Source organism: Empidonax traillii, unplaced genomic scaffold, assembly GCF_003031625.1.
Source record: "Empidonax traillii isolate 1590-97213 ecotype Southwest subspecies unplaced genomic scaffold, ASM303162v1 scaffold265:size1167950, whole genome shotgun sequence".
Lineage (NCBI taxonomy): Eukaryota > Metazoa > Chordata > Aves > Passeriformes > Tyrannidae > Empidonax > Empidonax traillii.
Genome location: NW_020955458.1, coordinates 151,343 through 173,960, shown reverse-complemented (window position 1 = coordinate 173,960; position 22,618 = coordinate 151,343). Strand labels below are relative to the sequence as shown.

Below are 22,618 nucleotides of genomic sequence, written 5' to 3'. Positions count from 1 at the left end.
CAAAGTGCAGAACCCAGCACTTGGCCTTGTTGGACTTCATACTGCTGGATTTGGCCCATCTATCCAGCCTATTCAGGTCCCTCTGCAGAGCCCTCCTGCCTTTCAACAGATTAGCACTCCATCCCAACTTGGTTAACAGGTATGAATTTAGGGTTGGAGGGACTGAATATCTTCTGATAGTATCTGCTGCTATCAACTGTGGGAAAAATCTAACTTTTGTTGAGGTGAACATAACCCCTCCCCTGGAAAGAATTAAATTGGATAAGGTCATTCTCTGTGGGTGATAGGAAGTTGGAACTTGGATGGTAATTATAATTACCTATCATCTCTTCAGAATATGATAATTTCTTTATTCTGAAATTCCTGTTTGCGTACATTCTGGTAATAATCCTAAATTAACAATAAAGTATTTAGAAGGTTCTTCGACTGTGTGCTTTTTTAAAGGATGGCATTTTTTTCAAAAATTTGGAGTATCAACACATATCATAATTTTTGGGTGACAAAAGACTTTAGCAGACATAGGAACAGAAAGATTCCTAAAGAAAAATAACACCCATTTCTGCCATAGCTGTGCTGTGCTTGAATGAACATGGAAGCTCGGAGGAAACTAGGGGCATAGTCAGAAAATTTTGAAGAGACTACTCCCATGAGTGAGCTTCTTAGTATTTAAAAATGAAGTCTCTCTTGTGGGCAGGAGAGGCTTGCATTGCAGATGATGGCAGTTATTAGGATTATCGTAGGTAACTTCTTCCTGTCCTAATTTTTCTCTACCAGTTTTGCAAGATGTTGCATGATTCCAATACTTTCTCTTCAGTTGTAGTGGATTGTATTTTTTCACAAGACACTTAGGAACCAGCATTATTTGAGGCTAAAATATTTTGAGTGATAGACTATATCCCCTTTCTTAAAGCAACATAAAGAATGATTTTCTGTAACACCTCAACGTGATAAATTTCCCAACCCATAGAGGATGTTATCAGAACCACTATAAGGGGAAAATGCTGTAGGCATAGAGAGGGTAAAGCCATTAAATCTTAAGAGAAAGACTGATAATTCTGTGTATACAGTAAGCACACAGTAATTCCAGATATAGGTGCTTTCATTTTGAAAATGTTAGCAGTATTATTGTCTTCTTTAATTGATTTTTACATGACACAGTTTAAAAGAAAGGTTTGTTTCTCTTTTCTTGCTTGGTAGCAAACATCAGTGGAGAGAAAACTTCCAATAACTAAAATGAAATGCATCACAGAAATGTTCATTTCAGCAATACTAACTTTACAACTGATTGTACTATTGGATTTTGAAAGAAGAGAAGGGAAAAGGAAACTGTGAAATAGTAATAGAAGGAAACAACAGAACGATTTTGAGAACTGAGAACTGTCCTTCACATTTCACCTTTATGTGAAATAAATTACAGAACTGTAATGAAAGCCATTAACGGTGCACAAATGTACTTCACATATATGGATCAACTCCGGAGTAACTGAAAAAAATAAAATGAGAAAAAAACCGCTTTAAACTCTGTGACTGCAGAATTGCAAACATACACTTGATGCTTACAGAAAAAAGTCCTCTCTGCTGAGGGTCCCTGGCAGTATGAACCAGCAAAATCTGCCTTGCAGTATCTTCTGCCTCCCCTTCAGGTCCAACTCCCCATCCTCTGCTCTGTCTCACATCTGTGAGCTATTGCTGCTTGCCATGTCCACAGATAACAAACCATACCAAAAAATAGTAAGTTCTTTTCTTGTGGCTTCCTGTGGGGTGAGATGAACACTGGTACTCGCAAGACAGGAGTGGGAACTGAGCCCTGAGTGAAAGAGGAAGGGCAAAAGGGCATTTTAATCGGCTTTTGCTTACACTTGAGTTCGAGTACAAATATGATAATGTTTGTTGTCTATGTAGGTACATATTTGTATCATTCCTATGCAATCATGCAGTACATCTGAAGTGATGTATCTGTTTACTTCCCATTCATAACTTTGGAGCTGAAAATGCTTCTTCTCTTGTTTTTTTTATGAGGGTTTATGTTTTTTATTTTTTTGTTCTGCATCTGCAGTAAATATTGCTTTGGTAAATATCTTCTGAAGCCTCTGAATTATTAAAGTATAAATTAGATGATTTAAGAGCAGAACATTGTTTATAGAAGTGCACTTGTCAGTTTTAGGGAGGTAAAAAGGAATAATCCTATCATGCGAGTAGTCCCTCAGGAAGACCTTACCTTCCTGATAACATCCATGTTTCTTGTAGTTCAGAACACTTGTTAAGCTGAAAGGGGGAAAGAGAAGTGCATGACATTCATAGTTGTTGTAACATAAACCATTTCTTATCTCTCCCCTCAATCCCTCTCCTCTGCCTTCCTTCTGTCTCCATTACAACTTCACTATCCCTCATGCCTACTGGGACCATAACCTTAGTTGTAAACTTTGTTCTTTTTGCTTCCCTCTGCATATCTAAGACAAACTGTTTCTTCCTCTTTTTTTTCCCAATAGTCTAAAATAAAAATAAAAAAAAAATAAAATAAAAAAAAAAGCCCATTTCTTTAAATGCTTTTGCTTCCTTATGTTTTTGGTTTTGTTGTTCCTTCTCTTTTTTTTTAGGCTAAATCTTCTATCTCATCTCTCTGTCTCACAATTCCCGTATCAGCGAGTACTTGGTGCCAAAATTGCTAAAGACACTACCAATTTTACCAGCTAGTTCTAGAGGATGTTTTTGTCATAAAGCAGGTATTTTTCCATTGTACTGTAGAACTGAATGCCTTATTTCTTTTCTTTCCTGCAAAAGACAATCTGAGAGATATTTAATTATGCCAGAATACACTGTTCTTTCAACCTGGACTGGCTTTCAGTAAGCCTGGAAAACATCTCTATGCCATTATCAACTTCTCAACTACTCACTGGTCATTTTACTGACACTTAGTAGCATATTTCATGGTTTTCATCCTAATTAGACACTTGGTGGTGTGAGTTTTCATTTTTCAAAATCCCAAATGAGCCTGAAGAACTTTGTCAGGATTTTTTCAGAAGTGCTGCTATCTTGGAAGAGCAATCCAGCCTGCACTTTACCCGATTTAGATTTACAAAGTAAACATCTTTATGCTTAAATCCTATGGGTATCTGATCTGGACAGGTGCTCTGCAATGGAGCTAAACACACACACACACAGGCAGAAGTGAGTTTAGCTGCAAATAATCATGACCACAACCAGTTTCATTCAAAACACATTTAGAATATAAAGTGATGCTCTCTTTCTTTTGGAGCATTTGCCCAGGAAGTGACAAACTTGGGAAGATCTATAAAGTTCCTTTGTAGGTTTAACCCTGAATTGTGTTGCTTCACTTCAGAAGAATAGGAACAACCATATTTGCATATTTTGCAGAATGTTTTGAGGTCTTCTATTGAGAAGAACTCTTTAAAAAAGTTGTACAGATTCTAAAATGAAGCTTTGAAGTGTCCATAATTTTGCATTAATATTTCTGTATTAATAGTTTTGAGGTTCAAATTAATGCTGTTATAAATGGCAGCACTTAAATGTGCCTTCTATGTTCCTAACTATGCATTCACCAAGCAAATGTGGTAGTTAGATATCTTATGGCAATTGTACGTGGGAGAACAACTAAAAGTATGAAGTTAATGCAGCAAAATTAAGGACCATTAAGCCTCTATATGGGAACTTATTGAAAAGTGGAGTGCTTAAGGGAGGATTAAACTACAGAAAAATAAAGACATTTTAATTTAGAATGAGTGCATCTACCTATAGCTTTGTGTGTCTTAATTTCTCTACATTAACTTCTTCATTTTAGTTGATTCATTTTAACTTTCTAAGCTGCAGGCAGTCCCAAGTGATACTAATTTTTCAAAAAGTATGTCTTTGGAAACTTTCTCTTTATATTTTTATATTCTTCTATCCCATTCCTTGCAAGTAACCTAAGAAAAATTCTTATTTAAAAAATAAACAAAAAGAAGAATAGTAATATGCATTCTGTTGTCAACTGATTATGGCAGCAGACATGACCATCAGAATGAGAAATTTCCATGTTACAGACATGTATAAGATGAAAGAAAATTCATATTTTACAGGTAGAGATTAAAAGCTTGAGGGGAATTTCAAAGTTCATGAATGATGGACACAGTGGAAAATCACAGAGAACAGAAAATGAAGACCAAGGTAATAGTAAAAGACATCACATACCTGCCCACTGAAATTGAATGTTCAAACCTGACTATTTATGGTTGAAATGAAAAATACAGATGTTTGTGTGTTTGACACAGCCCAATTTAAAGAAGTACATGAAGCTGTGCTATGCCGAAGCTGGGATTTATCACATTCCTTTATTCAGCTCGTTCCCAAAACAGTCTTTCTCTTCTTTATTTCTATGCTGTCTTTTCAGGCTTTACTGACTTTGGAGAGATTCAGCTTGGCTTCTTGGTTATTATTTTATCATCCCTTAACCAAAACTGCCAACTCTGTGCAAAGAAATACACAGAACTGCCAGATAAACAGTCCCACATGTTATACTCTATAGTCAATAGAAATTTCTTCTCTGTCATTACTATGGAAACTCTGCCACCTTTTCACCATTGCTAAGGTTACATCATGGACATGAGCAGTACTATGTTGATCCACTGGAATCAACATTCCTGTTTGTCCTAAGCTGTTTCACACAATGAAATAAATGTGCAAACAGCCACAATGGTGACAGAATACAGTAAGAAACAGAGATATCAATATCTCACATAGAAAGCCAGCAAAGTATTTTTTAATTCTTAGAGTTACCACTTTTTTGAAGGACAAAAGTTGTGCTGTTTATTGCTGGGTTTAGATTTTAAAGGACCTTGCTAGTGTCACTTTAATGTATTGGAATGCTATTGATTTATTTCTTAAATAATAGCCTATACAATTCAGAAGATTAAAAAATTCAAGTCTTTTGTTGTTACTAGAGGAGTTTCTTATCATGTAGTACTGATTTAGTTGATGCTAAGTAAATTTATTTATATAATTTGGTCATTTTTTTTTTTTAATGTTTAATTAAACATTAACAGTAGACAACGGGAAATAACATATGAAAGCAATGCAGCACTTCAGTTTAGGGTCACCTAACTAAACTTCAGTGCAGATCTTTACAAAGGTGTCCTGCTACAAGGGCAGAAGCACAACAGTCTTCATAGATAGATACCAAATCCCATGCATTTACTTTATCAGGAGTTACAGTTGACTGCCAGTCCTGGGGCTAGTGCTTTTTCTTGTTTACCCGTGCATTTTGTTGTTAGAGTGTGTAGACTTGCATTCTCCATTTAGAGAAATCAATGCTTCCGTCCATCCCCCCCTTTTTTTTTCCCCTGCCAACCATTTTTCTTGTCAGTTTGCTTTCCCCATTGCTGGGCGAGCAGCTTATGAGAAATAAACCACTGAGGCACATCAAACCTTATAAGAAGAAGGCCAGGGCAGCAATTCAGTAGCTGAGTTTTTTCAATCCATTCTCTTTCAAGTGGCTTGTTTAAAAACAAACAGCAGATACAAAACCGTAGGGTGTCTCTAGTTAATATTTAACAAAACTATAGAAAGACCTTTTGCCTTAATAATGCCAGTGACATGCATTTTGTTTATCTTTCTAATTATATATTTATAGTTGACATGAAAATTCTTCCCACTAGACGCAGCTAACTGCACAAAACCCAGTTGTGTATTGCTTTTGTGAGACTTGTTATTATAACACGATTAAAATAGTACATTAATTATGCATCCTGCTATAAAACTGAACACAGAAGAGGAAATAAATATGTATTAATAATACATTAGTTATTAAATCTGTGTATTTGTCATTTGAATGAGATGTGAACTCCTGTATTGTCAGTTTGTGAGGACCACTTACCTGCTTTTTAAGTCCACTTACATCTCACTACCATGGATAGACAAATTTTTGTTAAAAGTCACCATGTGCCACAAATGAGTAGTCTGAAGCCCAAAATTGCTATATTACAGAGCTAAAATTTTACCTGACTGTGATATACAGTGGTAGTGTAAAAAAGCAGTTTTACCAATAGACTGGGCCATATACATGCAGTCAACTTTCAAATCATTAAAAATGGTAGACACCTTTCTGAAGCAATAAGAGTGATTCCGAGTTTTTATTTCTGAGTTTGTTTGCACCACTAGAAAAAGAATTTTTATGCTAAAGGGGAGCCAGCTAAAGCTTATATACTTGATAAAAAATATTGCAGACATGGGTATTTAAAAAAAAACCAAACAAAACCAGTTGGTCTTGAAAAGTACATCATTTGATTGGATTGACTTAACAGAAGATTGTAAGGTTATGTGTGTATATGTCAAATGTGAGGATGTTACACCTACTTTGTAGTAACCAAAGGGTTCATAAATCTTTGCACATCAAGCTGTCATTTAAAGGACAGAGTCAGTAGATTAAGAACTAAAATTGGAGCCAATTAACTGCAGCAAACTTTTATTAAATGAAACCATTTACTTTCTTTTTGGCTTAAGCTAGAATAAAAATTAGTTTATTTAATGTAAGAGCTGCTTGGCAAGATTTTCACTAGGAAATTAAATGTGCCTGGGACTATTGATGCCAATGAGGTCAACTGTCATGGAGTGACCCACGTCTATATTATTAAAATTTGCTAATCTATGAAAGAAGGTGAGTGCAGGAAAATGGCCTGTAAAGAATACTTTTAAATCCTAAACTTTGTTTATAATATAGTTTGGGAGAGCCTAGTCCTGGTTTTCTAGGAATAAAACTATTCAAGGGAGTATTTGTGATACTTCACAGGTAGTTGACTTTTAGTGTCTTGGTACATTTACTAGCACTGATTATTTTCCTGGTAGTGGTAGTGTTGTTGAGTGAATGCCCAGAAGATGGAGTTGTCCAAAGATGTATTTTCATTGAAGATTTTAGTTTCATCATTAAATGGCTTATACAACAACAGTAACAATATAATAATATGTATCTCTGACTTGGGATTTGCACCAAGGGACCTAGAAGTATATGAACAAGAATGAATATGTGTGAATATTATTTTATGTACTGTGAAAGTGAGACAGGGTCAACTGGAGTGTCATGACCAGAATTTCCTTTTAGGTCATGGACAGCATCACACTATAGCTCTGTTCTCTGTAACAGCATCTATGGTTTGGCACATAAGTTTAAATTTTTCCCTCATTCTGAACAAGGTTCTGAGTTGTGTATCATGGACAAGTCATCTTTAAGAGTAGTAATTCCAAACCCCATGTGTATGTTTATAAATAAACTAAAAGAGCTTTCTCTCTTCCCATCTCTCTTTTCTTCTATTGTCATGTCTTCTTAGTTTTCTCTGACAGAAGACAAAAAAGATCACCCAGTCAAGAAAGCTGTCTGCCAAAAAACAGATTCACCTGTCTATAAACAATTCCTGATAAATATTTTATATACATTAAAAAAAAACCCTGAACTTGCAGTGGTGGAAAATAGTGGTCTCTTTTTATGTAATCTTGTCAGTCCATCATTATCCTTGCTCTTGGAAAGCTGGTTTTTTCTTAGTGTCTAACCTGCATTTCCATTTATTTAAGTCAATAGTGTACTCTTCACTTTCCCTTTTATAGAAACTGTCAATATATTGAAAAATTGTTCATGATCTTATATATGCAAAATCTTGACTATAGAGTATACCAAGGAGTGGATCTATTCCTTCTTTCTTCACTATGTGGAAACCTTTCAATCACTTTCATTAGAACACTCGGAAAACATTTTAGTATTTTTCCTTGAAAATGTGGTTATCTCTCTTCTTCCTTTCTAAAACCACTCTGTTCATTATAGTGTACACCCCTCTAGTAAGAGAGATGAAAACACATGAGCACTGATGAATATCAGCTTGAAAACAAGAAAAAGGCAAGCTGAAAAAAGGCCTCCACATTGATGTTATAACCATTCAGCTGTTGTACCATGGAATTTCCTTAATTTAAAACAATGTTGCACAATTATATATTCACTGTTTGCTTTGTTTTGTAAAAAGCCTGGAGTGATTTCTGTGAGAGGAAATGAAAAGATCTGGCTGGCTCCTGTATGCTTTGGCTGCTTTAGGGCACTTCAACAGAAGTGGGTTTGCACTACCTGTTTGGATTTTTCCCCTTTATTCTCTTCCTTTATTTTTGGAAGAGCAAGTAATAAATAATTATATTCCAAAACTGTGATACTGTATTGTTTCTGTAAGAATCATGTCCTCCTGTTTACTAACCTTATACAGCAACAGCGCATTCATTCAGTTAATTTGCAGGGATACTTTGGCAGTGCTGTATTTTCATAAATGCATGCAAATCCTTCTGTTTAAAGTGCTAGGTCTTCTGAAGTTCTGCAAATACACTAATGGTGTTATAGTTGACAGACCACAAAATACTAAACAATATCAGAAGGGTTATCCCTTAATTCCCGCACTGCTGCATAGATGGTTTCTGTGTTTAAACTAACCTTTCACTTTTGCTTACTTTTGTAATGTTCATATTTGTAATTAAAACCCCTCCCATTTTTTCTGTCTTTTATTGATTGTGCTGCACTTATCCATCAAGGTTGGTGAGACGTAAAGACCTTGACACTCCTAGTGGGTTTATTAATGGGGGAGAGGATGTTTGAGTAATTTCCCTGGGGGTTTATAACTTCTTTAATTGCAAGAATACATAAATTTTGTTCATTTAGACCATTTTTCTGCTTACCACCAAGAATTGCTCTCTATATGTACATGCATTTTAAACTGTGGGGAAACCACCAATGGAAAACAATACATACCTCAAGCAAATTTGCAACCTGTCTCTAGTTCCAGATAGAAGGTGTTCCAGTTGTATCTCTAGACAGCCCAACTTTGATAAATCTTTTCAAAATCCACTTTTGGTCGGTTCTTTGGCATCTCTTTGAAATTTTGCTCAGATGACAGCTGAAAAGAAGTCTGCAAAGTAATCTGTAGGATCTGGATAGATTGACTAAAAATTCCTTGTGAAGTTAGAAAAAGGTGAATTGGAATTGGAGAGGCTTCCTACGATATGCATTGTCTAAATTATGTGATACTTGTTTTATAATATAAAGCTGAATTTAAAGGTTAGGTGGCAAACATATATGGAATATGAGATTCAGGAATATGGTTTCATGGGCATTTGGGATAGTTCTTGCTTCCCTCCCTGCCTTGGCAGCCAAGAAAGCCTTAGTTTTCTTTTTCTATAACATCTGTGGCTTCTAGGTTTTATGGGGCTGGTAAGTTGTAGATATTTTTGACTGGGCATCATCATTACATGTACACACACACACACATGCAGACACATGCATACACCTACTCTCTGATGAACAACCATAGAAGAGATGCCCAGATGCTGTAATGATAAAATAAAGCTACTGATCTGGGATTTCTTCATCCCAATGCTTTAATACTACGCCAAAGCATTGCAACTCACACTGTAGATACAAAGGAAGTCTGTAGTGAAAAAGAAAGGGAGGTAAAAAATGACAATGTAACACTGAAGTGAGCGCAGTGATATTCTGAGCGGTGTGAGTGGCTGAGAAAGGACACAACAGTGTAAAATTGCTCTTTCATTTTCTGTTCTTGCTTGTTACCTTTCATGTTTGCTTGGAACCACTTTTATGACTAAGATAAGTTCTGATAAAGGAAGTGGTGACGCATGAAGTAGCACTGTGACAAAGCATAAAGTGATCATTGTCCTTACTTATCCTCACTACTCTTTCACACCATTAATGGTGTAACTAATAAGACTTAGGATCTCACCTCTGTGCTTTCTGTGGTAGTGTCCTACTTGAAAAGTGACAGCCTCTGCTAAAGCACCACAAAATACATTAGGTTATTCTCATCATTCTAAACAGACACATCTTATTATTTCTCACTGTGAGAAAGGTTAAGTGACTTGTTTCAGCTCAAACAAGAATTCAGTGATTATGACTGGGAATTCATATACTTTTTGGTTCTTAGTTTACTTGAAATAGCATTATAACATTAACAAATGTGAAAAATAACTGCGCATATTTGGCACCGAGGCAAATTACCAGGCTGTGATAACCAATTTTAGAATTATTTACATAAACAGTTCACTTATCTGTACAAAAGTTGTAATTCTCTTTCTGCTAATACTGAGATTTCTTTTTCTAGTTCTTTCTCTTCATTCCCTTTGGCCTCGTTTTTCCTCCCTCTAAGTTCTTGCATCCCATTAACCAGGATCTGCTCCTAAGTACTTTACTTTCAATAAGACAATGTCATTTTGTAGCAGATGCCAGTTCCAGTCGGTGGGGCTATAAACAAAGTACCCATGACAACTGATTCATCCTCCACGGAGACCCCACACAGGACCTAGGAAATGTCTGCGCTTACAAAAAGTGGATCCTGTCCCTAGCTCAAGTTTGCAGCACAAAGTGCCAGAACAGGTGCCAAGAGAATTCATTTTGGCTTGAACTTTCAGAATAAACTAATGTGTGATGAGGAATGCAGTCTCCATTGACGTTGCTTCCTGCGTTCTTGCTATTTAAAGAACAGAGGAACAAGCTCCAGTCCACAATGTGTGATCATTTCCCCCATTACCTGATTTAATAGGAGTAAGTTCTACTTACACAGTGTCTTTCTATTGAGAAGCTCACACTCTACAAACATGAATTAATTAAGCTTTATACTCCCTCTGTGCAGGATACGTAGACTCAGGAATAGAGTGGTTTAACATTATGCTAGTGTGCCAGTTGGGAAATACCAGAAATCTGCTTTTCTTAATTTGCACGTGCCCTGGGGCAGATTCAGTGCATGCCTTAGATGCAAGGACTGAAAAAGACCATAAGGAGTATGGCATTAATATTACCTGTAGGTTTACAGTTTGAGGTAAGGACCCCTGCTTTGGGAGAACTGGAGTGCATATGGCAGTGAAGCAAAGTTGCTCCCTTGTGAAAGGGTATATGGCAGAGACTGCTAAGGTACAAGGTACACAGCCTTTCCAGTGGGCCTTGAAGAGACTGACTGTTGCAGTGACCTGTACAGTTTTGCCTTGTTGCCTTCTCTCAACTCAAACCAAGGGAATTAGAGATACATCACTATAATGATTTCCCTAAGATCCAGGTGGTGGCTGTGTGCAGCTACATATTTCCTGGTGGGGCTGGAAGGGTAAGAGTATTTCTATTTGGCATCACCTGCTATGACGTATACTCTTGTGGTATGTGACAGCCATAAATACTTTGGCCTATCAGACTGGGTCTGTGTATAACCCCTGGTATTGGACACAGAACAGTCAGCTGAGCTTAGGAATCATGTCTCCTGGTTTTGTTACTATAAAAGTTGTCTAATAAATTTTTCCTTTTCTCTTTGGAGCACTATTTCTTAATGTGCAGTAACTTTTGATTTTGTTTTCCAAAGTAGCAGCTTTGCACTGTATAAATGATTACCTCAGGTACTAGGACACTGTTGCTAGGAAAGCGACAAGAGACACTGTAAACGGACATTAAAAAGAAAGAGCTTCTGCATTTTAAGAGTAATGGCTAGAAGACAATTAAGGCCTAGCTGTTAAATCGTAGGGCCAGGCCAATGCACTTTGGGACTGCAAATTGGAAATGTTGTATTATTTTTAAATGGTTGTATATCTGCTACAGCATCCGTAACACTTGTTAGTTCTCTAAACCTGCATAACTTATTGCAGTGAAAAAAAAAAAAAGGAATGTAATTTAATCTACCTAAAGAGAAATATCTTGATATTTATCCACTATTAAGTTTATGTCCTAATTCCATGCTGTCCCTACACTTTGATTTACAACAAATGACTCAAATGTCTCTTAAAGCCTTCTGGGAGGGAAAGTAGAGGACATGAGGTGCTTGAACAATGCCTGCTGAAGGCATATGAATGACTTAAACTTGGAATAGGCATAATATCCCAGTGTGGAGAGTCTTTATGCCCAGATAAACCTTTCTCTTCTCCTTCTGAAAGTCTGCATGCTTTTGCAGTATTTCAGGCTACTTACTAGTCTCCAGGGGTCGGCGGTAGAGATGCAGTCATCCAAGGAGATAAAAGCTCCTCAGGTCACCCAATACTTAGGAAAACATGAGGTGTTATTCTCCTTCTTCCTCTAGTAACTCAGTAACCCTGTACAAACATATCTTTCCTCTAGCATGTAAGGGGACAAAGAAAGACTTTTTAATAATAAAAACTGGATAAAATAACATCATTCTTTGTTTTAACCATTAAGAGTCATTGGGTGTTTAATTACTGTAGCATTGATCCCCAACTAGCATTTCAGAACTGGAAGCCACAGAAATGGGTTCCAATCCTACCTTCTCTAGAGTCCTATTACTCAGTATGGGTCAGATTATGTCTAAATTCTGTTTGCACTTCAGGGTCAAGCTAGAACTTCATGACAGATTTATGGAGGGAAAAAAAAAACTGAGTCCTTCTATCATCAGAGTTTACCCATCCAACATTACAATAAAAGTAATTTGAACTTGCCAGGTTGTTTTGTAGAAGTTCTGTGACTAGCATGTGCTGCCTTGTCCCTAGATGGAGACAACTGGCCTAAATCAGGGTATGTCAGGTTATATTTAACTATTACTTCTGGCACAGAGTGAATCCTCCAAGTGAAGTAGAATTCAGAAGGGAACGAAATACCTTTGAAGTCCTCTAACTGCACTTGTAACCAGTCTAGAACTCCTTGAACAGTACAACAGGAACCTTTGCGGAACCTTTTGCAAATTCTAGTTGGAGTTTAACTAAAACAATTTCTTTGCACTTTCAGAGCTTCTTGAGTATAGGTGCTGGAGTGTCTCCAAAGAAGGGCAGTAAAGCTGGTGAAAGGACTAAGAGAGCAAGTGTTACAAGGAGCAGCTAAGGGAGCTGTTGTTGTTTAGCCTGGAGAAAAGGAGGCCCAGGGCAGACCTTATCACTCTCTACAACTACCTAAACCGAGGTTGCGGTGAGTTGGGTGGCAGTCTCTTCTCTCATTTAATAACTAATGGGAGAAGAGGAAATTACCTCAAGCTGCACCAGGAGTGGTTTAGCTTAGGTATTAGGAAAAATTACTTCACTGAAGGGGTAGTAAGGCATTGGAACAAGCTGCCCAGGTGAGTAGTGAAAAAAAACATCCCTGAAAGTGTTCAAAAATATTTGGATGGCACTTGGGGATATGGTTTAGTGGTGAACATGACAGTGCTAGGTTAACAGTTGGACTCCATGATCTTGGAGGTTTTTTCTAACCTTGACGATTGCTTTTTAGTATGTGGAACTTCACTGACACAGATTGTTGGTAGCTGAAAAGGGAAAAAAGAATGTCTTTCAGTTTGATTCACTGAGTTTTCTTCTGAGTTAAAGTTGCTACAGTCTGGGCATCTATGTTCCGTTTAGTTTTTTGTTTTGGTAGGCAGTAGTGTTAGGAGGAAATGGTTGCATTGTGTCAGAAAGTAAAATTGTAACTGTGGCACAATGAGACAGACTGAAGCAGTACAAAATGAAAGGGAAAAAAACAGAAAAATGAGGTGATGTTAAATTCCCCAATTGATTTTGAATTAGAAGCAGAAATATGCTTTGGTTTATAATCATGATTCAGTTCTATCACCCAGGTCCCCATTCCAAAGAAGACCACATTCATTCTGCTGAAAAATGGAAAACTGAAAATCCATTTTAATATTGTAAGACGAAGTAAAAAGGGCTGAAAGACTAATAATAGAATGCCAATGTATACATGTAATTCACGCTTGAACTCGAGGGTAGTCCTTTCAAGGAGTTGAATGACATCTGTGTGTAATTTAATAAATGACTGTTGTAACACAATTGGAGAAGCTCTCAAACACATTGTGTTTGTGTTGATTGCTCAGTTCAATTACTGTAAACAATGTAACGTTATAATAGTCACTGAAATAAATCTAGCCTAAAAGGGTTGGAAAAAGGTTGGAAATATCAAAGCTACGTTTATTCATAATTCAATGATTTGTTGCCAGACTCACCTAAAAATAAAAGGTCATCCTTCTATGACTATATCTGTAGCAAGGTTACCAATTTCAAGAGCTTAATGACAACTTTTAGCTGATGGTTAGAATAGATTTTTTTTCCCAGCATAAATATTCACAAGTTACTGTACACATAGAAATACTTAGCAACAGGTAGAGGTTAAATACGTTAATTGGCATATTTTTATTTCTATTTACAGACACTCCTATTTGAATAGGGCTCTGAGTAACCTGGTCTAGTGGAATGTTCCCTGCCCACTATAGGGCGGTTGGAACTAGATGGTCCCTTCCAACCCAAACCATTCTGTAATATCTATAACGAGATGGATTTACAAAGGAAAGATAGATGAACTAAAGTGTAATTTAAAATTAAGCATATTTATTTTGCCACTTGGAATAACCGGGTGGTTCATTAGATAATAAGCCAAGATCTTCTGGAAAGTTCAATTTTGAGATGTATCACAATGCTCCAAATAATTTTTCCCATTCTGCTTTTTCCACATACTACACTTGGTTTCTTCTATGAAAAATGCTTTGTTTGCTCCATAGATCTTCATGATCTCTGAATTTTCATGCTCCTTCACCCCATATTTTTCCTAGACTTCTTGCGTAATTTAGTTACTTCGTATCCCCAGCCTTTTCAGCAGCAGTGGTAGCCTTTCCTCCTTCCCACGAGCTAGCCCTACTTGAAGCAATGCCTTAAGGCTGAGAGGACAGGATGCAGCTGCCTCTAAAAGCCTGTCAATGATGCTTCTTTTTAAGCCACTAAGAACAGCTGCACAGTGAGGTGGATTTACACTTTATATTTTTTTCCCCCCTATATGAGGAATTACTCAAAAGCTGTAGAGAATAATGAACTAGCTACTGATGCACAAAGGCAAATGAAGACACTGCCTTTTGCTTAGTGGCAACCTAAAGACAACCCTGCATTTTAGAAGGAGTTTTTCTGCGGAGACATTGTCTAGGTCAGAAGCTAGAGTTATTCTTTACAGGGAATTTGAGGAGATTCATATCTTGACGTGACAGTCTTAGAGTAGGAACAAATTTGAGTTAGCATTAAATCTACAGCTGATATCTTACGTCCTTTGAGCACATAATTGTTTCAGTCTTGACGACTCACACAGTGCCTGTAGACTGCAACAAAGCAGTTAATTTGGGGCTGTAATGTATAAATTACAATGCATTTTAACATCAGTGGGGTATTTTTTTTTATACAGAGCAGTGTATGGTGACCAGTGTGCCTCCCCCCCACCTCCCCCTTTCCCAGCACTCCTCTTTTGTCTCCAGGCTCCATTAGTTACTAGCTTTATCCAGTCTGAGAAAAGCAAAAGGCAAGGGAGCAAGCTTGGCAAAGCTGTAAGGTGATGTTTCTTTGCCTGCTTGCTTCCATTTTCCCTTTTCTTGTTTATTAATATTGTAACTGTCATCCACACTGCAGCTGTGCCTGGTTGGAGGAGGACAGTGAGGGCAGTGAAGACCCAAGCAGTAAGACAGCAAAAGTGGGTGCTGCTGGATGTTTATTGCTGTGGTTAAAAATACCAAGTTCAAAACATTCCTAACATTGCAAATGAAAAGCCGTTGTGGCCTTTCTGTGATTTCCAGCTAGGCTGGTTACAAAAAAATCAAACGTATTTGATGGGATAAAGAATTTCTGCCTAAGCAATGGTCAGAAATAGTTGGTGAATAGTTTGGTCATGACTGATCTAATGACTCAGGTGCTGTCTAACAGCAGATATATGGGATGAGGTTTGAGTAGCCCCTGCCCACATTGCTTCAAAACTGAAGCTAGGTCTTCAAAAAAGAAAGCTAGGTCTGAACAAGAAAACTCATGGGCATGTAAGTGAGTTTTGCAAGGAACTGAATGCAAAGGATTGTATTAAATTCTCCTAATATCCCAACATTATTATCTGCAAGAGAATCTTTTTGGATTTCTGTTTATAAATTTATTTTTAATACAGTACACAGAATCACAGAATGGATGAGGTTGGAATGGACAACAGTGGGTCACCTGGTCCAATCTCCCTGCTCAAGCAGAGTCATCCTAAACCATTTATATTTTTCCTTATACATCAAGTTAAATCTTTTTTGATTTTGTGACAGATAAATCTGCCACCTTTAAATGGGATAACAATTTCATTAAATTCATCAATTTTATTAAATCTCCTATTGCAGAGATCAAAACCTTTGCCTGGTAAACAGGCTGCAGAAAACATTTTCAAAATGATTAAAGGTTCTTTGAAAATGTAATTCTAACAATTAAAAACAAATTAACTACCAGTTAACATGATTATGTGCACTAGAAAGTGAAACCAGCAGCTTCATGTGATGTATGTTCATAAAAACGAGACATCAAAGAAACTCAAAGCTATAAAATGGTAAGAAAATATTTGGAAAATTAACTTTAAATTGTACTGCAGGTGATTAGAATTCACTTGAAAAATCTTTAAAAGATATGTTCTGACTAGATTTTAATGAAAACACTTGTTTTGGTGCCTTTAATAAATTTGGATTAATTAGTAAGAAAACATGAAATGTCAGATGCTTCAACATGATACAACACCTTTCAAACACCCAGAGGAATTTCAGAGTAGCTACCAATATGTTACTTTGCCAGTGCTGGGAAATGATTGCTGTATTTCCAAATGTCATCAGAGGAGTTGATTCATGTCATATACAAGTGAGTTCCTGAATATTCTTATGAGTTTTTCCAAACAGGTATCCAATCAGGTATTCTTCCTTCTGGGACCCTTTATTGTCAGTTTTCTCAGGATGAGTCTCTCTCACTTGTGCAGAGAATCTGTCAGTCAAGAATCATACCCAGGACACAGTATGCATGCTTGCATGGAGAAGGAGAAGTAGCAAGAACAGATGAAATTTCTTGTTCTTTAGTTTTGCTTCAGCATTAAAGAAATTATATAACTCCTATTCCTTTTGGAGCACTTGACTGAAGAAGGGGAGGCAGTGTGCTAGGAGGCTTCACAACCTGAAGCTGAATAACGTACTATTCAAGAGGTGGGATACATGCATCCTCTTATTCCATTGATTACTTTCTGCAACTCTTTTGTTCAGGTTGCTGGCTTTTGTAAAGCTATTCTTAAGCACTTTAAAGTGCAAGGGGAACCTGACAACGTAATGCAGATCTACCCAGTCTGCAACTGGGTGCCAGACAGATATGTCACCACTGAGTATTGCAAAGGTTTAATCCTTCTTTCTTTTATCCTGAGCTAATTGGCACTATGATTAGAAGAGTGGCTGCAGGCCATGACATGCACTGCTGTTACCAGCAGTGGAGTTAGACCAGTACAACAAGAGAAAGTATATCCTTCACCATTAAGCTTTAAGCCTCCTGTGAAAAAGGCAGATTTTGTTGGCATGTGATAAAATAAACAGTGTCCCTTTTCATGGAACATCGCTGTGTGTTGTTCTGGCAATATTAGATCAGATAATGAACCTGCTGAGAAAGCATTGAGTGAGATTTGTTGGGGCAGCTGCCGTATACAACGACCCAGGTACAAGGGAAATGGTTAAACCTTTCAAGTTTGGTACCCTGGATTGCCAGAACACTGGGAAAAAGGGTCGAGTTTCATCTAAAACAGTATTAATTTGGGGTTGCTCTTTTTATTAATAAATTAGGTGCTCAATAGGGTGAAGGTTTTTCTTCTTTCAAGGAGTTGGCATGTACTTTTGTTTGGAACAGATTAGAATTATGATTTCACTGAGGAAATGTAATATCATCTTAAATATTTACAGTGTGCTAATTTCATGCTTCTACATTGGCAGAAAAACAGGATAGCATTAATTAGTTTGACTTATTTTCTAACAGAAACATGTTCTCTCCCTTTGGCTAGCACTATGTATTAGTAAAAAAAAACACATTCAGGTCCATTATTTGGCCCTCAGATAATGCAACACAGTTTGCATCAATGTGGCTAAATTTTCCCATGTTCTTTAACCCTCCTCTGAAAGAGGATTGCCTGCTTTGGAAATTGCTAGTTTCCTCCTATTTCACGTGGAATAAATAAGCACTACTTGGGGACACTATTTGGCACCACTAAAGGAGTCAGTATTGATAATTGTGTGACAGTACTTGACCTGTAGTTATATTCTAACTATTCCGAGAGCCTGTGGCAGATGTCATATGACCACCACCAGGGTTAGTACTAAAGGAATAGCTAAGTACTTGTGCTGAACACAGAACTTAATTCACTGGTTGCCTACATAGATATTAGACAAAATATGGCGTTATACAGTAGTTTTAACTAACAAGACTCCCCAAGCACTGAGACAGGTTATGATGGAGACTGTGAAATACTTTTTTCTGCAAGTCTTTAAGTATAAGGCAAATATCTAGTAGGCATACTTATCCTGCATTACATTAGGGAGACGGACAAGCTGTCGTCCGGAAATTCTAACAGTGGTTGATTTCTATAATGTTAGGATACTTCCTTTCTGCCACTTATGGCATGTGTGGAAAAAAAAAAATTTGGAAGTCTCTCTTGTATTTAGTAAACAGTACCTGGGGTATTTTTCGCTCACTGGAATGGAATTCCAAAGTAGTGATTTTTTTTTTTTTTTCATCCCAGAAATGCTTCTATTACAAGAGATACCTTCAGGTACTGAGACTTTCTGTGTATCTATAAAGTAATCTATAACCATGGATGCAAATTAATTTTTAAATATCAAAAAAGAAATTTAGAAATACTTGGATGGATTTTTCTTTGATGATTTAAGAATGCCCAAAGGCATTTCCTATTCATATAAAATACTTAAAAAGATAAAATGGTTGAAGAATTCTTCACAAGAAAAAGCCACATAAACATTTGAGTTTATAAGTGTTCAGTATAACTGTTTGTGATCCATAAATTGAAAGCTCTTAATGTTAATCTCTGACATCCTCCTCCATCTTCCCCCTTTCCACGCACTCTTAGACCTCACATAGGATTGCCTCGGGATACACAGTGCTAGGAATTAACAGTGTTGTTTCTCCCCTGTAAGATTACCAGTATCTTGGAATATGACTAAGATGACGTAGTCACACTTTTTGCTTAACCACCGTGAATTATGTTTTCCTTTTTTAAGAAAAACTGGTTGAAAATTCAGTTGTAGATTCAATTGAAAAAAAAAAAAAAAAAAAAAGGTTCCTTGGGATTCTAAGCACCAAAATCTTATCCAAAATCAGCATTAAAAAAGAACTTTAATTTTTGTGTTAGTTAAACATCTGACACATACTATTGCAGTTTTGAGCATAAAAAGTTAGAAGCTTCTTAGATGGTATTTAGTGTTTATAATGCATTTGTCTGAGCAGATGTTCTTGTAAAATTACCAAACCATTCCAAATTATAAACATAGTTCAAATAAAGCTTGTTTCAACTCTGTGAAGAAGACTGATTCTCTCTCTCCAGAATTCCTAGAATACAAACATTATTGATGCAGTTTATGTTGTATGTGGACTGTGGCTGCTGGTTCTCTCTCCTTTTTGTTTTTTATTCCTTAGTATGTTTATTTATAGAGGAGTTATGAGATTGTGACTGAAGGTGGAAAAGACTATTCCCTTGGGCTTGAGAAGTGACTGACCCCAATCAGAAGGGCTTGTTGTCAGTGATGCTGGAATCTCTTCATGAGTGAGTGGAAAGTAGTTTCCTGTCAAGTTTGGTTAGGATTGTTTTCTTTCTCTTCCTTTTTTTCTTTTTTCTTTTTTTTTTTTTTTTATCCCTCCAGCATAGGAAATCTTTGTTTTTATGTACAGTGTGATTCCTGCGTTGTCTTAAAGATACGAAGAAGAAAGCCTATGTTTGAAATTGAGAGACTATTACAGTCTGGTCGCCTTTATCTTCTGTCTCTGCTGTTTGAAACTAAGCTTGATTGTGTCTTCGCGCAAGTATGTTGTACTTGATAGGGTATATATGAGGCTACACAGGTAGAGATATGTCTGATGATGCCATAGTTGGAGGAAGGAATAAAGAACATGCCTTTGAAGAAGCTAATCCTCTACTGAATGAGCTGCAGGGAAACAAACATACAAAACAATTCCTTAAGTTTTCCACACTGGACAATTAATATATGTGAGGTTAGCGTTGTGATTTGCTTTTTATTTGTTGAATAAATTTATAAAGTAATGTACTTCAGTTGAGGGGATTGGATCCATGTTTGACAATACATCATTACCCCTTTCTGAGAGTGACTTTCAACGTTTCATCTGTAAAAAAAATCCATTTTTCATTGCAGTATTTTTCTCAGTATGATGGTCTGGCACTGACCCTTTACATTTGGCAGAACCAAGCAAATACAGTTCTCAAGTAGCCATTTTATTTCTGGATGTTTCTGGCTATTATTGCTTTTATTGTTCCAGTAGTGAAAAACTTTAACTCCTGTCATTTTCTCCCTCTAACTTCTGCTTTAGGAGGAGAAAAAAGAAAGGACAGAAGGAAATTACTGAAGGAGAGTGACATTTTTCACACTTACTTTTGATGGTCAGGGAATTTATTGAAGTGCTGTTCTTGACAGGATGGTTTCAACTGCAATTCAAGCCTGGCCTCAGACCTGAGTCAGAGCCTCGATCTGACTAGGACAGAGGGGGGTTTGCCTCAAACCTTCTTGCAGTTCCAGCTACATCAGCTACAATCACAGCTTCCTGTTTTTGTAGGCTGTTGTCAGACTTGGTTATTAGACTAAAGTGCTCCGAGACAAATGGTGCTCTGTCATAGAAGTGCCAAGTGTTATTAATTATTAATAAAATATTTAATTAGATACCACCATGCTGGTAGTGATCATCTGCAAATCCAAGGGGCAAGCTCTGAGATGGTTGGTATATAACTGATTTGAAGCTTTTTTTTCAGGATTTTGGCCAAATGTCATGAGGAATTGCATTCCCTTACGAAAAAGCCAAAACGCTACAGTTTGTCTGAGAATTGCTTCTGTTTCCTATACATTTCAAAGCAACTGCTTCCCTCTCCCTTTGTTTGCTACCTTTTGACATGCTTACAGTGAGGAATGATTGAATATCTGATTAACTTCACATAAGAAGCATTTTTGCCCAGTTTTCTGACGAGATGCCGAACCAGTCCAAATCCTTTGAGTCTTATGCAGGAGGTAATCCCACGATCCAATGTCAGCATAATCCCCCCAAGACAGCTTAAATATTTGTAGTTCTTTCTTAAATCAAGAAATCCCTTGGGGTTTATACCAATCCCAATTTAAAAAATGACTTGACCTGAAAACCCTGGAGGAATGTTTGAATAAGGTTGTCTTGCCTCTGGCATCTTGGCCAACTTGCTCTAATAAGATGTGAATAAGATATACAAGGTCCTAATTTATAATATGATATGAAAATTATACATTCAGTGAAAGGCTGGAGGGAAAAATAAAGGATGGTAATAGTAGTAGAGACAGTATTTATTGTGATTACTAGAAGGGGGCCTTAGTGGGCTGGGATTATTGTACTTTAAGTGAAATTGATTTTGTTCATGATTTGATTTTAATCTAGTTTAGATGAATCAAATTCTACAAGGAGCAGATATTTAATTTAGTACATTAGGATGAAAAGGACATCAGTTCAGAGAAGTTTAATGCATATGATGTGATAAAAGCAGTATCTGATTATGAGGGCTTTTTTATAGTAATTCCTTGTTATTTCATTACTTCTTGGATATTTTTTTTCTCTCCACATAATTTTTTTATTAAATACAGCCAAGATTCTAGTCTCCTTAATGATACTTAGGCTGCTTGCCTAAACAAAAACAATAATAATGCTAAAAATTGGACGTGGACGGGGAGGAAGACAGAATTCCAGACTTACCACACTGATCTATTAGAGAACTACTATTGGACCAAAGTGAATATCCTTGCTTGGCTCCAGGGCACTTGCTTCAGGCAAGCTCCTTTGCAGGACAAGCCCTAGCTGTCTTGTTACTGACTGCAGTTGTAAACAAAGAGTCTGTAGAAACCAATCTCCTGCAATTTTCCAGTCTGCTGTTTTCTAATCTAGGGGAGCTGGGATGCTTTGTAATTCAGAAGAACTTGGTTGCTGTTGAAGAGAGTTCTCCTACACTTTAGCAGTTAGGACCAGATGGATATTTTTTGTTCAGGTAACACCGGAGTTGGGAAAGCCATTCATGATTACAATGTAAAGTTCAGCTAATATATATCGATACACATAGGTTTCTTTTTCTCATAGAATAATTTGTGTGAAAATATTCCTATTTCATTCTCTGTTGCCTGATATCCAAGTGTATCTAGTGCCTCTTGCTGGAAGAAGGAAATGCTGTTGATTCACTGGCTTCCTTGCACCTTTTCAGCCCTGTTCTTTGGGTTGCTGTAAATGAATCAGAAAAAAACAGTTTCTTCACTGAGGAATGTTTTCTGTTTGGATGTTTAATGAACAGACTTTTTATATGCTTAAGGAAAAGATTTGCTGAGATGGAAGGGACTGCCCTCTACATTCACAAAGATCGGCATGGGTCACAGTGGTCTACATGAAAAAAATAAAAAGTAATAATGAAGGAGAATTCTTACATCATAGATGCAGAGCAGGACTTGTCAGAAAAGCATTTTTATCAGTCTGGGAATGCTTGATTATGTGCCACCTTGCTCGCTTACTTGTGTTAAAACAAATTACGAATGCTTTTGCCCTCTTTGTATAAAATATAATTAAGATTTTTCATTTGCTGAAATGC

General features: G+C 36.9%; 1 protein-coding gene and 1 long non-coding RNA gene across 3 annotated transcripts in view; one reads left to right on the top strand and one right to left on the bottom strand.

Annotated features, from left to right (window-relative positions):
• PCDH9 (protocadherin 9) overlaps positions 1-22,618 on the top strand; it is a 181,908-nt gene that overhangs the window by 122,447 nt on the left and 36,843 nt on the right. The gene's annotated exons all lie outside the window — the stretch shown is intronic.
• LOC114060226 lies at positions 1,587-11,101 on the bottom strand. 2 transcript variants are annotated; one of them, XR_003571847.1, is made up of 5 exons: positions 10,825-11,101; positions 9,753-9,797; positions 8,768-8,968; positions 2,219-2,265; positions 1,587-1,807 (listed from the first exon to the last, which is right to left on the bottom strand). It is a non-coding gene; the product is annotated as an uncharacterized LOC114060226 (long non-coding RNA). The 2 variants fall into 2 exon arrangements; XR_003571848.1 differs by lacking the exon at positions 8,768-8,968.